Here is a 12,253-nt window from a genome sequence, read left to right on the forward strand (position 1 = left end):
CCTTAGTGCATGCCTTTGGTATTCAGTGTTTATTGAATTGGGTGAATAGTAGAGGTAAGGATGGTTATTTTGCCTTACAGCCTGTAATAGCAAGAGATAAAGCCTAGTTCCACGATTTCATTGAGTAAGTATCATTAAGAGGCAGCTAGGTGGTACAGTGGATAGCATGTTGGGTCTAGAGTTGATAAGACCTGAATTCAAATTCCATCTCAGATGCTTATTAGCTGTGTGAACCTGGTCAAATCATTTAATCTCTGTCTGCCTCAGTTTACTCAACTATAAAATGGGGATGATAGCCCCTTTTACTAAAGATTGTTGTGAGAATCAAATGGAACAATATTTGTAAAGTGCTTAGCTGGCACATGATAGATGCTATATAAATATGATCTATTGTTGCTGTTGTTGTCAGGGATGATGTAGGACATTTCTAGATGAAGAAATTCTGCAAATGTACCTTCTCTGGAATTTATACTTTTAGAGAGTTGCCTGGAGGATTGAGATGTTAAGTGACTTGCCCAAGGTCACACAGCCAGGATACTTCAGACATGGAATTTCTAATCTTGGGATTTGGACCCAAGTATTCCTGGATCACAGGCATGTTCTCTATCTACACTGTCATATTACCTTAGATAGCTAGACAGATGGATCGAGACATATATATGTATGGATATATGTACATATATATACATATGTATATGTGGGTGTGTATAAACATACATATATACATACACATATATACACACACAGAAGAGAGAGAAAAGAGAATTTATTAAGAAATTGCTATGTGCTTGACACTATGCCGTGACCTGGGAAGACAAATACAAGCCAAAAAGAGTCAATACCTACCTTCAAAGGACTTACGTTCTAATAAGGAAAGATACCACATAAAGGAGAGCTGAAACATAGCAGATAGAGGGTACCTGCATGGGGGCAAAGTAGAAAAGTCTATAGAGTCAGGAGGGGAGATAGAAATGAATATGGATGGCCTGGGCACTTTCTTAAATAGTGGTTCTAATCAGGAACTCACTAATAAAAGGAGTGGGTGACAGGAACAGATACATTTCCAGGTTGAGAATGCTGCTTAGGGTAGTGTGGATGAAGAGTGGGAAATTGTCCAGGGTCTGACACATGACTAAAACTAATCATTTGGCTTTTGAAAGGCAGAAAGAGGGTGAAAATTCCATTGAGGAAGCCAGCTCAAGAGGGATTGGAAGCTCTTTTTTTGTTATTGTTGTTGCACTTAATAGTATTTTATTTTTTCCAATTACATGTAAAGATAGTTTTTGACATTCATTTTTGTAAGATTTTGAGTTCCAAATTTTCTTTCCTCCCTCCCTTCCTGCCCCCCTCCCCAAGACAGCAAGCAATTTGATATAGGTTATACATGTTCAATCATGTTAAACATAATTCCATATCAGTCATGTTATGAAAGAAGAATCAGAAGAAAAGGGAAAAACCACAAGAAAGGTAAAACTAAAAACAACAACAACAAAATGAAGATAGTATGCTTTGATCTGCCTTCAAACTCTATAGTCCTTTCTCTGGATGTAGATAGCATTTTTCATCATGAGTCTTTTGAAATTATCTTCAATCATTGCATTACTGAGAAGAGCTAAGTCTATTATAGTTGATCATCACACAATGTTACTGTGTACAATGTTCTCCTGGTTCCACTCACTTCACTCAGCATCAGTTCATGTAAGTCTTTACAGGTTTTTCTGAAATCCTCCTGCTCATCATTTCTTATGGGATTGGAAGCTCTTAAGGATGGAATTCTGAAGACAAAAACAAATGATTCCAATGAGTAAAAGGATGAAGAGTTGTCTAAAAAGAATGATGTGAATACACAAGGAGCTTAGATTTAAAAAAGAGGTACATGGAAAATGAAAAAAAAAAGGGCAAGTCAAAAAGGGTGAATATGAATGAATAGCATAGTTCTGTAAGAATGGTGGCAGGAGAGACAAAACTAGGAATAAGTCGAGACAGGTGGTGAAGGTTAACAAAAAAAGGTCACAAATTTTTAAACTACATTGGGAGAAAGAGGTAGATCAAATTAGCAATAAGATCTGTTAATCTAGATCTATGATAATAGAAAGCAGTAAGAAGGCAGAAGTTTTAAACCCTGATTTTGCTTCCATTTTCTCTGCCAAGAGAACAAGCTTTGGTATAGTAGCTAGAGAGATGGCTCAGAACCAGGAAGACCTGGTTTCGAGCCCTCTCTCTAACACATATTCTTTATGTGACTCTGGTAAGGCACTTAGCGTTTTAGTGCTCTCAGAAATTAAGATGATAAGTTACAGAGAATGTGCTATTCTGCACTGGTAGAAGAAATTTCCTTATCTGAAATTTCCCTATATCAATAAATAGAGGGCCAATCCTTATTCCTGTATCTACCAAAAAGAAAAAAAAAAACATCTTTATATTGGAAAGGAGAAAATGACAATGGTTAATGGAGAATTGAAACCCAAGATATATTAGAAGAAGGTAAGGGGCCTGCCCTCAATGTGTTCAAGTTAACAGGCCTAAATTAATTACATCCCAGGGTTCCTATCATAACCAGAAGATGTGATTGATGAATCATGTCACTGATCTTTTAAAAATGTAGGGGATTCTTGTTCAGAGATGGGTTAGAGTAGATAGCTTCTGGGCTCCCACCCAAGTCTGAGATTCTATGATTAAACAAAATGATGAAATTCAAGAGTTATACATGCAAAGCCTTATACTTGGGTTAAAATAAATCAGTTGTATTAATAGACGATTTATGTGAAAAAAAAAGACTAGGAAGTTGAAGTAGACTGCAAGTTTGCCAGAGTCAAAAATTCGTTGAATTGGGGGACAGAAACCAAATGTGATCTTGAGATATACAATATCTTGAAATATGAAAGTGATCATCCTGCTATACTCTGCTCCCGTCAGACCCATTTCAAAGATACTCTTTTGTTCTAGAGAAGTACGTTTTCAGTAAGTTTTTGACAAACTAGGATGTGAACTGAGTTGAGCTATGAGGGTTGTGAGAGCATTGGAAACCATATTCCAACTGGCTAAAGAAACTGGGACTATTAGACATGCAGAAGAGATGTAGAGGCAGTGGGAGGGACATTATACCAGTCTTCAAGCAAAGATTGAAATGTAAGAAAAAAATACTTTTCATTAGAGTTATGCTAAAGTGGGATGGGCTACCGTAAGAGGAAGAGGACTTCCCTCTCACCAGAGGTCTTGGTTAGATCCTTGTTTATCAGGGTTATTGTTGAGTACATTCTCTTTCAGACTGCTCTCTACAATACTCATCCTCACATACTCTATGTTCCAGCTAAACTCACCTGCTCAAGGGTCGCCCTTCATGATAGCCAATCTCTCATATCCATACTTTTGAATGACCTCCTGCTCATACTTGCTCTCCTTCCCCATCTCTACCTCTTGGAACGCCTATCTCTTTAAAGGCTTAGCTTAATTGCCATTTCCTACAAGAACCATTTCTAGATTCCCCCAGATGTTAGAACTTCCTCCAATTACTTTACGTTTACTTTAAATACACTTTATATTTATTTGTCTATGCACATGCTGTTTCCCCCTAGTCCAATATAAGGTTCATGAGAGTAGGTACTGTTTCAATTTTCCTTTTTTATCTCAAGTGACTAGTAAAGTGTCTGAAATAGAGTAGGTCCTTAATAACCACTTGTCCAATTGAATTGAATTGAATTTGGTAAAGTTGACCTTTAAGATGCCTTTCAAGTCAGAGATTGTATCATTCTGTGGATATACTCTGTGGGTGCCCCAGGTGGAAGCGGCCAAGAGCCCTTGGATAGTACCCCAGGCCGCTAGTCCTGCTTCCATTGTAGAGACACAACCTAGAAAGTGTTTTAGCCTCCATCTTCTCAGTAGCCATAGTTATTAAGGAACCAAAAAATAAAATTCTTGCCACAAAAGTCCTTACCATTATCAAATGATCCAGTATCAGAAATAAGTATCTTTCTATCAAAGGAAATAATAGTAAAGAAGATGAGTTGCCACGTGCCATTCTGCTGCACCCTAAAGACTACTAGACATTTCTGTCTGTCCTTAGTTGAATGCTCCCATAGGTGTTGTCTCCATCTGGAGAATATAAGCCCCTTAGAACAAGGACTTTTAAAAAAAAATCAGAATCCCTAGAACTTAGCTTTTATATTCATTCATTCATACAATAGATTGATTACATTTTAAAACAATACCTAGTTGTTTAATCTGACTAGATCTCCAGAAGACCATCACTATTACCAAACCCATGATTTGGGAAGGCATATGCTATGAGTCAACTCATTCCCACAAAAAAGCAGCATCTAGTGTTCTGTGAATGACTGATAAAAGTTGGCCTGAATGAGAACTTTAGTCCTGTTTCCCAACAGCAGCATTTAATTTTATTCTTTATTTATTTATTTTTTGGCTAGGCATTGGGGTTAAGTGACTTGCCCAGGGTCATACAGCTAGTAAATGTTCAGTGTTTGAGGCCGGATTTGAGTTCAGGTCCTTTTGACTCCAAGGCTGGAGGTCTATCCACTGTGCAACCTAGCTGCCACTCAACAGCAGCATTTTAAAGGGGTTTCATCGTACCAGTTGACCATTTGCATTAAATGCTGAGGTGGATGGGGGAAACTGGTGTTGCTGAGATATTTTTGGAAAAGGGCTATAGCCTCCATGTAGTCAGAGATGTTTTTGGATATTCTAATAACCCCGGTCTTTCAATCAGTCAGCAGTTATTTATGGAGGTTCTTATTCCATGCCAGGTACATGCCTCTAGCTGCAACTCTGACATCCTGCAGAGTGCTCATTTACGTAAGCGATCCCTTCTCTCTTGTCCAAATGTGTGAATCTGAAAGGGACTTCCTTCTTTCCTTAGGTAGGGTAATAGCAAAAACTAAAGGAGGAAATACATGCACATAATTCAAAATCATTGATTCTATTCCTATACTTAAAAGGGTAGGTTCAATAGCAAGTTTTTTTAATCTGTGGAAAGCAACGGGAAGATTAGCCTGGGTGGACAAGGTTTTGACGATTACCTCAAATGGTCCAGAGCTGTTTAGGCTCCTGGGATGAGAGATTTTCAGTGTACAAACCAAAATAGCTTCAGAGTTGTTTGCATTTGTAGTTATGCAAGCTAAGAAAAACCACACCTGGGGCTTTAGGGGGCAATTTCTCTTCTTTCTTTTATTTTTCCTTTTTTTTTCTTTCGTGTGTGTGTGTGTGTGTGTGTGTGTGTGTGTATCCGTGTGCATGCAAGACTTTGGGAATTAGGAAGTAAAAAAAAAAAATTGGTCATGCCTTGCATTGTTCAGCTGTACTTAGTAGTGATGTGGCAGGGATTTTCCTGAAATGTATACTAATCTGATCCCATTAGACTCTTTATAAAGGAAGAGATTGGTGTTTAAAGCTTTAAATGCCCCATGCCTCTTCAGGACCTGGAGCAATCATCCAAAGCAAGTTATAAGACATAGCATTTAATCAACAAATTGGAGCCATGTGGGTGATTCATTTGCATTTCTTGGTCTGACTGTGTGGATGTGTTTTCTACACCCACTACATTCACCAGGTTGTTTAACCTTTAAAAATATTTTTATTCTGAACTCAACAAATATGAACATTTCCACATGCAAAAAAAGAACAAGAAATAAGGTTGAATATGAACTCCATTAATTACAAGTTTTTTTTTCATTTTTTTAGCATATCTACTAAATTTAGCAGGATAGTACTGCCATTGCCATTTTTATCTGTTTCCCCTTCTGAACTTCCTTCTATTTCCTTCTATTTATTTTTAGGGGTGCACGGGGTACTCAGGGAGGACCAGCACCTCTTGTGTGAGGGTTCACCAACCTCTTTTCAGGGTTGTTCATCCCCCTTCGGTGTCCAGCTCTCACCTGTGGCTCCAGAAAGCTGTAGCATGGGAGCAGCTAGGTGGCTCAGTAGATAGAGCACTGGCCCTAAAGTCAGGAGGACCTGAGTTCAAATCTAGTATCAGACCAGACACTTGATACTTACTAGCTGTGTGACCCTGGGCAAGTCACTTCACCCCAATGGCCTCATTTAAAAAAAAAAAGCTGTAGCATGAGCAGTGGCTACACCCTCATAAGACCGTCTTGGCAGACAGGATAAACCAGGGGGTAACCAACAGGCCTCAAACCTGCAGGTAAGTTAAAAGGATGTTTACCCCAAGCATGTAAAGACTTACCCTGGTGGAATGGGCAGATGAGAACAATTTGTTCCAATAGCCATGAAGGTGGCTACAGCAGGCGCTGTGGAAACCAAAGAGCTTGGTCAGACATTGAAGATGCCAAAGTCACCCACTGCATCCTGTGCCATGACCAGTTGTCCTTACTTTTGTCTTGCCACTGGACTTTGATGACTGGAAGAGAGAGTGAGGCTGATGACTTTGTGCTTCCTCTTCTCCCCTCAATAAAACCCTTTATAACAAATAATTATAGTCAAGCAAAAACAAACACACACATTGATAATACCTGAAAATGTGTGTCTCATTCTGCCCATCTAGTTCATCAGCCAAAAAGGGAATGCTCGCTTCTTTATCTGGAGTCATGACTGGTTACTGCAACAATCAGAGAGAGTTCTAAAGTCTGTCCAAGTTGTTCTCCTTTATATTATTGCCTTCAAAGTACAAATTACTGGGGGTTTCCTCATAGGAAGACATTTATGCCAATAAATTCACAGTCTTGCCCTCCCTACCAAAAAAAACAATAAAATTTTTAAAATTTATTCTCAAAGAAATTAAATGTGTTTTTTCCCCTATGCAAAACAAAGTAAAAAGCAAAAATCAGTATCGAATGAAACTTGAATTTTTGTTTTGGTCAGGTACATAAATGCCAGGTTTCATCACTGTTATATCTTGTAGTCACACAAAGTGACCAGCTCTTGTACCAGTCTTGGAATTAACTACTTATGTTTTGACTGACTGAAAATGGCAAATACTAGCTGAGTAATTGCGATTGTTTGATGTGAGATTGAAGGCAGAATGATAAAAGTTAAGACTCAGATCTGGTCAGTATTTCTTGCTTGTTTCTGTAGCTTTCCTATGGGCTTAGTATGACTTGAAAATGGATCGAAATGCATTCTATAAATTAAGTAAGCATTTATTAAACACCTATTGTATGCTGTGTATTGTGCAAAGTAAAAAATAAAACAGTTCCTGCCTTCAGGGAGCTTATATTCTACTGGGGGAGAGTCTTTGACTATGGCCAAGAATGAAGATGATACATTTCAATTTGGAAGAGATCTTAGGGACCATCTACAGCAACCTCCTCATTATATATATGAGGAAACCGAGGTCAAGACAAATGAAATAACTTGGTCAAGGTCACAGAGGTAGTAAGTGGCAGAGTTGGGATTTGAACCCTAGTCATAGCATTTAGACTTAGAAAAGACCTTTGAGATCATCTAACCCAGTCTCCACATTTTATAAATGAGGAAACTGAGGCCCAGAGTTTTGAATTAACTTGACTAGGATCACCAAGGAGTGTTCGGTAGAGCCAAGATTTGAAACTAAAATCATTAACTCTCATCCTAGAGGTCATCTAACTGAATTGTAAGGAGAGTAAATTTTTGTTGAGAGATTCTGAGAGAAGTGAGTATTCATTTTATCTAGCTACATATATACTATGTAGGTATGTATACACATATATACACATACATACACATGTACACAGACACACATCTACATACATGTATGTATGTGTGTAAATGCATACATGCATATACACACACACACACACTCATATATATATGTCTGATTTCTTGCAGAAAAGTTTAGCATCTGTTTTGTGATTTGATGAATGGCTCCGAGCTGTTAATTTAATTGCTTCCTAGTAAGACACTAATGACCTTTTTTGTTCCACTAAATACCAGTGCGTTTAGCTATAAATTAACCATAACTAAACACTTTGGGCCCCAATACTTATAATTCATACTGCTATCAGATAGACTGGAGAGTCCCTAGTTGGATCTACAGATGGCCCATGGCCTCTTCTGTCTACCCATTTCACCCTCCTCCCCTTCCCAACTTTCACAGCAGGTCAGGAGGCAGCAATAAGTTCTCAAAAGCAAAGGTCTCAGGGAAATAGACTGTGGTAACGTCTTCATACAAAAGGGAAAGGGGGAGGGGTGAAAGCCATTGTGAAGGATTTTCTTTAATTATCTTTGCTGAAAATCTGACTTCAACTTATCTTTCCAGGCTGATTATATATATTAGATATTTAACATATAATCTAATATAATCTAAAGTTATATATATTATATATATATATATATAAAGATATTTAATATCCAGCCTCCCTGTTGCTATTGCCCATACTCAATTCCTTTATATTTATTTGTGTTTACTTGTCTGTGTATGTGATGTTTCCAAACAGAATGTAAACTCTTTGAAGGCAGGGACTATTTCATTTTTGCTTTGAATCTCTTGTGCCTAGCACCGTGCCTGGCCCAGAGCAGGCACGTAGTGGCGGTTGAATAAGTAAATTGAAAATCATTTGTGGCTTGGGTAGCTATAAGTATTTTAAAAAGCAGCAAAAGTTTGAGCCCTCACACTTCAGCCTTTTTCACACAGGCTTCAAAGGGACCAGCAAGAGTGAGGACATCTTTATATATTTCATGGGGATAAATATTAAATCACCACTCGTCTGGCCTTCTAGGTGCCTCCATTGAGTGTTGATGTGATTGGTGAATGAAATTCGGGGATTTCAGTTCCCACCGGACCTCAAACAAGCTTCCTCTTGGATTGTTGCCTGGTATGATTTTTCCCTCCAGTCCCCCAACTAAACAGGGAGGCCACCGTCGGCCCTGCTTCACCTCCGGCAACTTTGTGAGTACAGTCGTTGCTAGGGGACCCCCACATCATCTGGAGATTTATTCCCTGGCTTCTTGAAAACAGCCGTTTCTCAACAACTAGGAATTCCCCCAGAGTTCCAAGATAAATATTTTTAGAAACCTAATGATATTTGGTTTTCTCGGAAACCGAGACAGAGATAAGCTGTGGGGCCGAAAAGGAAAGAGAGAAAGATACCTCTGTCGCCCCACGTTTGGCAGACCTTCCAAGAGACAGGTTTGGTTCTGAAACTGACCATAAATAAGAACAGCTCAATGAAAGCCACTGGGAGCTGGAGCTGATGTGAACGGGTTTGTAGCTTTCTTAATCTGGCAGACTTGGGGAGACCAGCGAGGTTACCGACTGAAATGTGGCCCTCTTTCCACCCAGATTTGGGTTGTAAGCCTGAGATACTGTGGGGGGAGGAGGGCGAAGGATAACTTCATCTAGAGAGAATAAAAATACTTTAAAATCTCAAACAAATTTTATGCCTATTGATTTTAATAGATACTTCTGACTGAGAATGGAAGGCTTTTCTTTGGGAGGGGGGAAGAGGGTGTGTAGATGCAAATCTAGTGGAGCATTTTATGTTTTCTCCTACTGATAGGAGACATTTGCATTCAACTTTTCATTCACTCACTGCAGTATAATTTTGGTAAAATGATATCTTGTTATTAAGATTAAATTTGACTCTTAAGGGGACCTTGTCAAGATTGCTACCTTGTAACTTTAGCCATTCTTTTTATACTTTTATCTATCAGAAAGGACCACACGGTCTCTCCACTTCTTCCTTTTGTAGATCTTCAAAGCTTTCATTTTTCAGAAAAAGATGTATTTCTGAGCCTCACAATGACAAAGCATCGTATATGAGATAGAGGCAATGGGAAATAGTTCTTCAGTTACAGGTTTTCAAAGAGAAAATACAGGAAAAAAGGAGTAAAAATAGATATAAAACTATCAAAAATATCATTTGCTTTCTATAAAAATACTTATATAAGTGAAAAATTAATTTAAAAAATGAATGATCTCTCAATCATTTCTGTAAAGTAGACTGGACTTCAGTTTATGTTTTTAACCAAGGAAGGAAACAATGACTGGAGGACAGTAAGTCAAGTACAGGATTATAAGGTCAAATGTAGCATCAGTCACAGGTCTGGAAAAGAGCTCATGTAACCCAAGCCTACCTCCTCCCATTTTACAGATAAGGAAACTGAGGCTCAAAAGGTTTAAGTGACTTGTCAAGGTTACTCAAGTAGTAAGCAAGAGATTTAAATCTCTGACTTCAGAGCCAATGCTTCCTTCTTGCTGTAGAGCAGAGCTCAGAGCTCCTTTACCCATTTCCTCCCTAGATTGTGGGGATATTTGATTAGCTGAAAAATGGAGATTAAAGTAGTCATTCACATTTCTTTGTTACTTTCCTCAAGACAGTCTTTCGAGGAGTATAGGACAAGTCATGTTATGCCCATTTTACAGATAAAGAAACAAGACCCCTAGAGGCTAATTGATTTGTTCATCCCTGGTCACAAAGCTGATAAATGTCATCAAACATTCATTAAGAACAAAACTCCCTGGGAAGTGGGAACAACATTCATTCATTCATTCATTCAACAAATGTTTATTGACACGAAAATTTGTTTAAGACACTGTTGGCTACTGTTGAGAGATATAATAATAACAATGACAATAATGATGATGATGATGATGATGTTGGTTTAGGGATCACTTGAAAGTTTTCAAAACGCTTTATGTATGTTAACTCATTTGAACCCCACAACAACCCTGTGAGGTAGATGATACTATTATCCTCAATTTATAGATGAGGAAACTGAGGCACAGAGAAGTTAAGTGACTTGTCCAGGTCACACATCTATTAAGTGTCTGAGGCAGGATTTGAACTCAGGTCTTCTTGATCCCCATGCTCTACTCTGTTGCCCAGCTACTGTCATACACATATAAAGATTTATAGGCAAAGGACCAGGTATGGTCTGTGTCAGGTCAGTGTCTGACCCACTTTGGTAGGGGTTGCTTTTTATAGTAACGAAATCATGGATCCACTTTGTATCCTGATTATTATCATCTTTCTTTAAGCTATTTACTCGAGTATAGTTCAAATAATCAAATGAACAAACATTTACAAAGTCCAAGCAGTCTGCCTTGAATGATTAACTGCCTACTGGCATCATCACCTGGATATCCAAGGGCATCCCTACCTGAAAACATCCAAAACGGAAATCACGATCTTTTCCCCGGAAACCCACCATGTCTTAATTTCCCTATTTCTGAGGGGATCACCATCCTTCCAAATTATTTGTATTCACAGCTTCTGAGGCTCTGTAGTTCTCACTCACCTCCCCAAATCTATTAGTTACCTGATCATGTCAATTTTATTTCTGTAACATCTTTCCATTCTTTCCGCCCTCTTCACTCACATGGCTACTGGGGATGTCATCACCTCTCATCTGTACTACTACAAGAACCTCATGGGTGGTCTTCTTGCCCCATTCTGTTCTATTTTCAAAGCATCCTCTACACAGCTTCCATATTAATATTCCTAATGCACAGGGGCAGCTAGGTGGTACAATGGATTGAGAACTAGGCCTGGAGTCAGGAAGATCTGAATTCTAATATGACCTCAGACACTTACTAGCTATGTGATCCTGGGCAAATCGTTTAATCCTGTTTGCCTCAATTTCCTCATTTGTAAATGAGCTGGAGAAGGAAATGACAAACCACTCTAGGACCTTAAGAAAACCCCAAATGGAGTCATGAAGAGACACAATTGAAATGAACGAACAACAAAGGCACAGGTCTAACTAAGCTTCTGATGATGAAATAAACATTTCTTTTTGGCATTTAAATTGCTTCACAATCTAACACCGATCTATTTTGCCCAAACTGATTTCATATCATTCCCTGGCGGTTAATAACACTTATATAGCACTTTACAGATTCCAAAGCACTTCATATATATTATCTTCTTTGATCACCCAATAGCCCTGGCAGGTAAGTGCTTTTATTGTCTCTGTTTTACAGATAAGGAAACAGACGGCTGAGATTGTTGCTCCACCAGGGTCACATAGCTATAGCATCTGAAATAGAGTTCCAACTAGGGTTTTTCTGACTCAGGTACTCTATCCACTATGCCACTAAGGCAAACCGAACTATCTGCCGTTCCCTATACCTGGCATTCTATCTACCCCCTCCATGCCTTTGCAAAGGCTGTTTCTCCTTTTCTGGAATATGCCACCTCTTCACATCTATCACTTAGAATCCTTTGCCTCCATCATGAGGCAGCTGAAGTATCAGCTCCTATGCTAGGCCTTTTCCTGTTCTCCTCACACTAATTTTTTGTACATTTCATTTGTATCTATTTTGAATTTATTTCTCTCTTTACTTCTTTCCCCTATTGAA

General features: G+C 38.6%; 1 long non-coding RNA gene across 1 annotated transcript; it reads right to left on the reverse strand.

Annotated features, from left to right (window-relative positions):
* Nucleotides 1-1,679: 1,679 nt before the first annotated feature.
* On the reverse strand, nt 1,680-6,573 carry LOC114051532. The gene is made up of 3 exons (XR_003570172.1): nt 6,486-6,573; nt 6,200-6,373; nt 1,680-1,775 (listed from the first exon to the last, which is right to left on the reverse strand). It is a non-coding gene; the product is annotated as an uncharacterized LOC114051532 (long non-coding RNA).
* Between the last annotated feature and the right edge of the window lie 5,680 nt (nt 6,574-12,253).

This window comes from Vombatus ursinus, unplaced genomic scaffold, assembly GCF_900497805.2.
Source record: "Vombatus ursinus unplaced genomic scaffold, bare-nosed wombat genome assembly UNPS02014803.1, whole genome shotgun sequence".
Classification (NCBI taxonomy): domain Eukaryota; kingdom Metazoa; phylum Chordata; class Mammalia; order Diprotodontia; family Vombatidae; genus Vombatus; species Vombatus ursinus.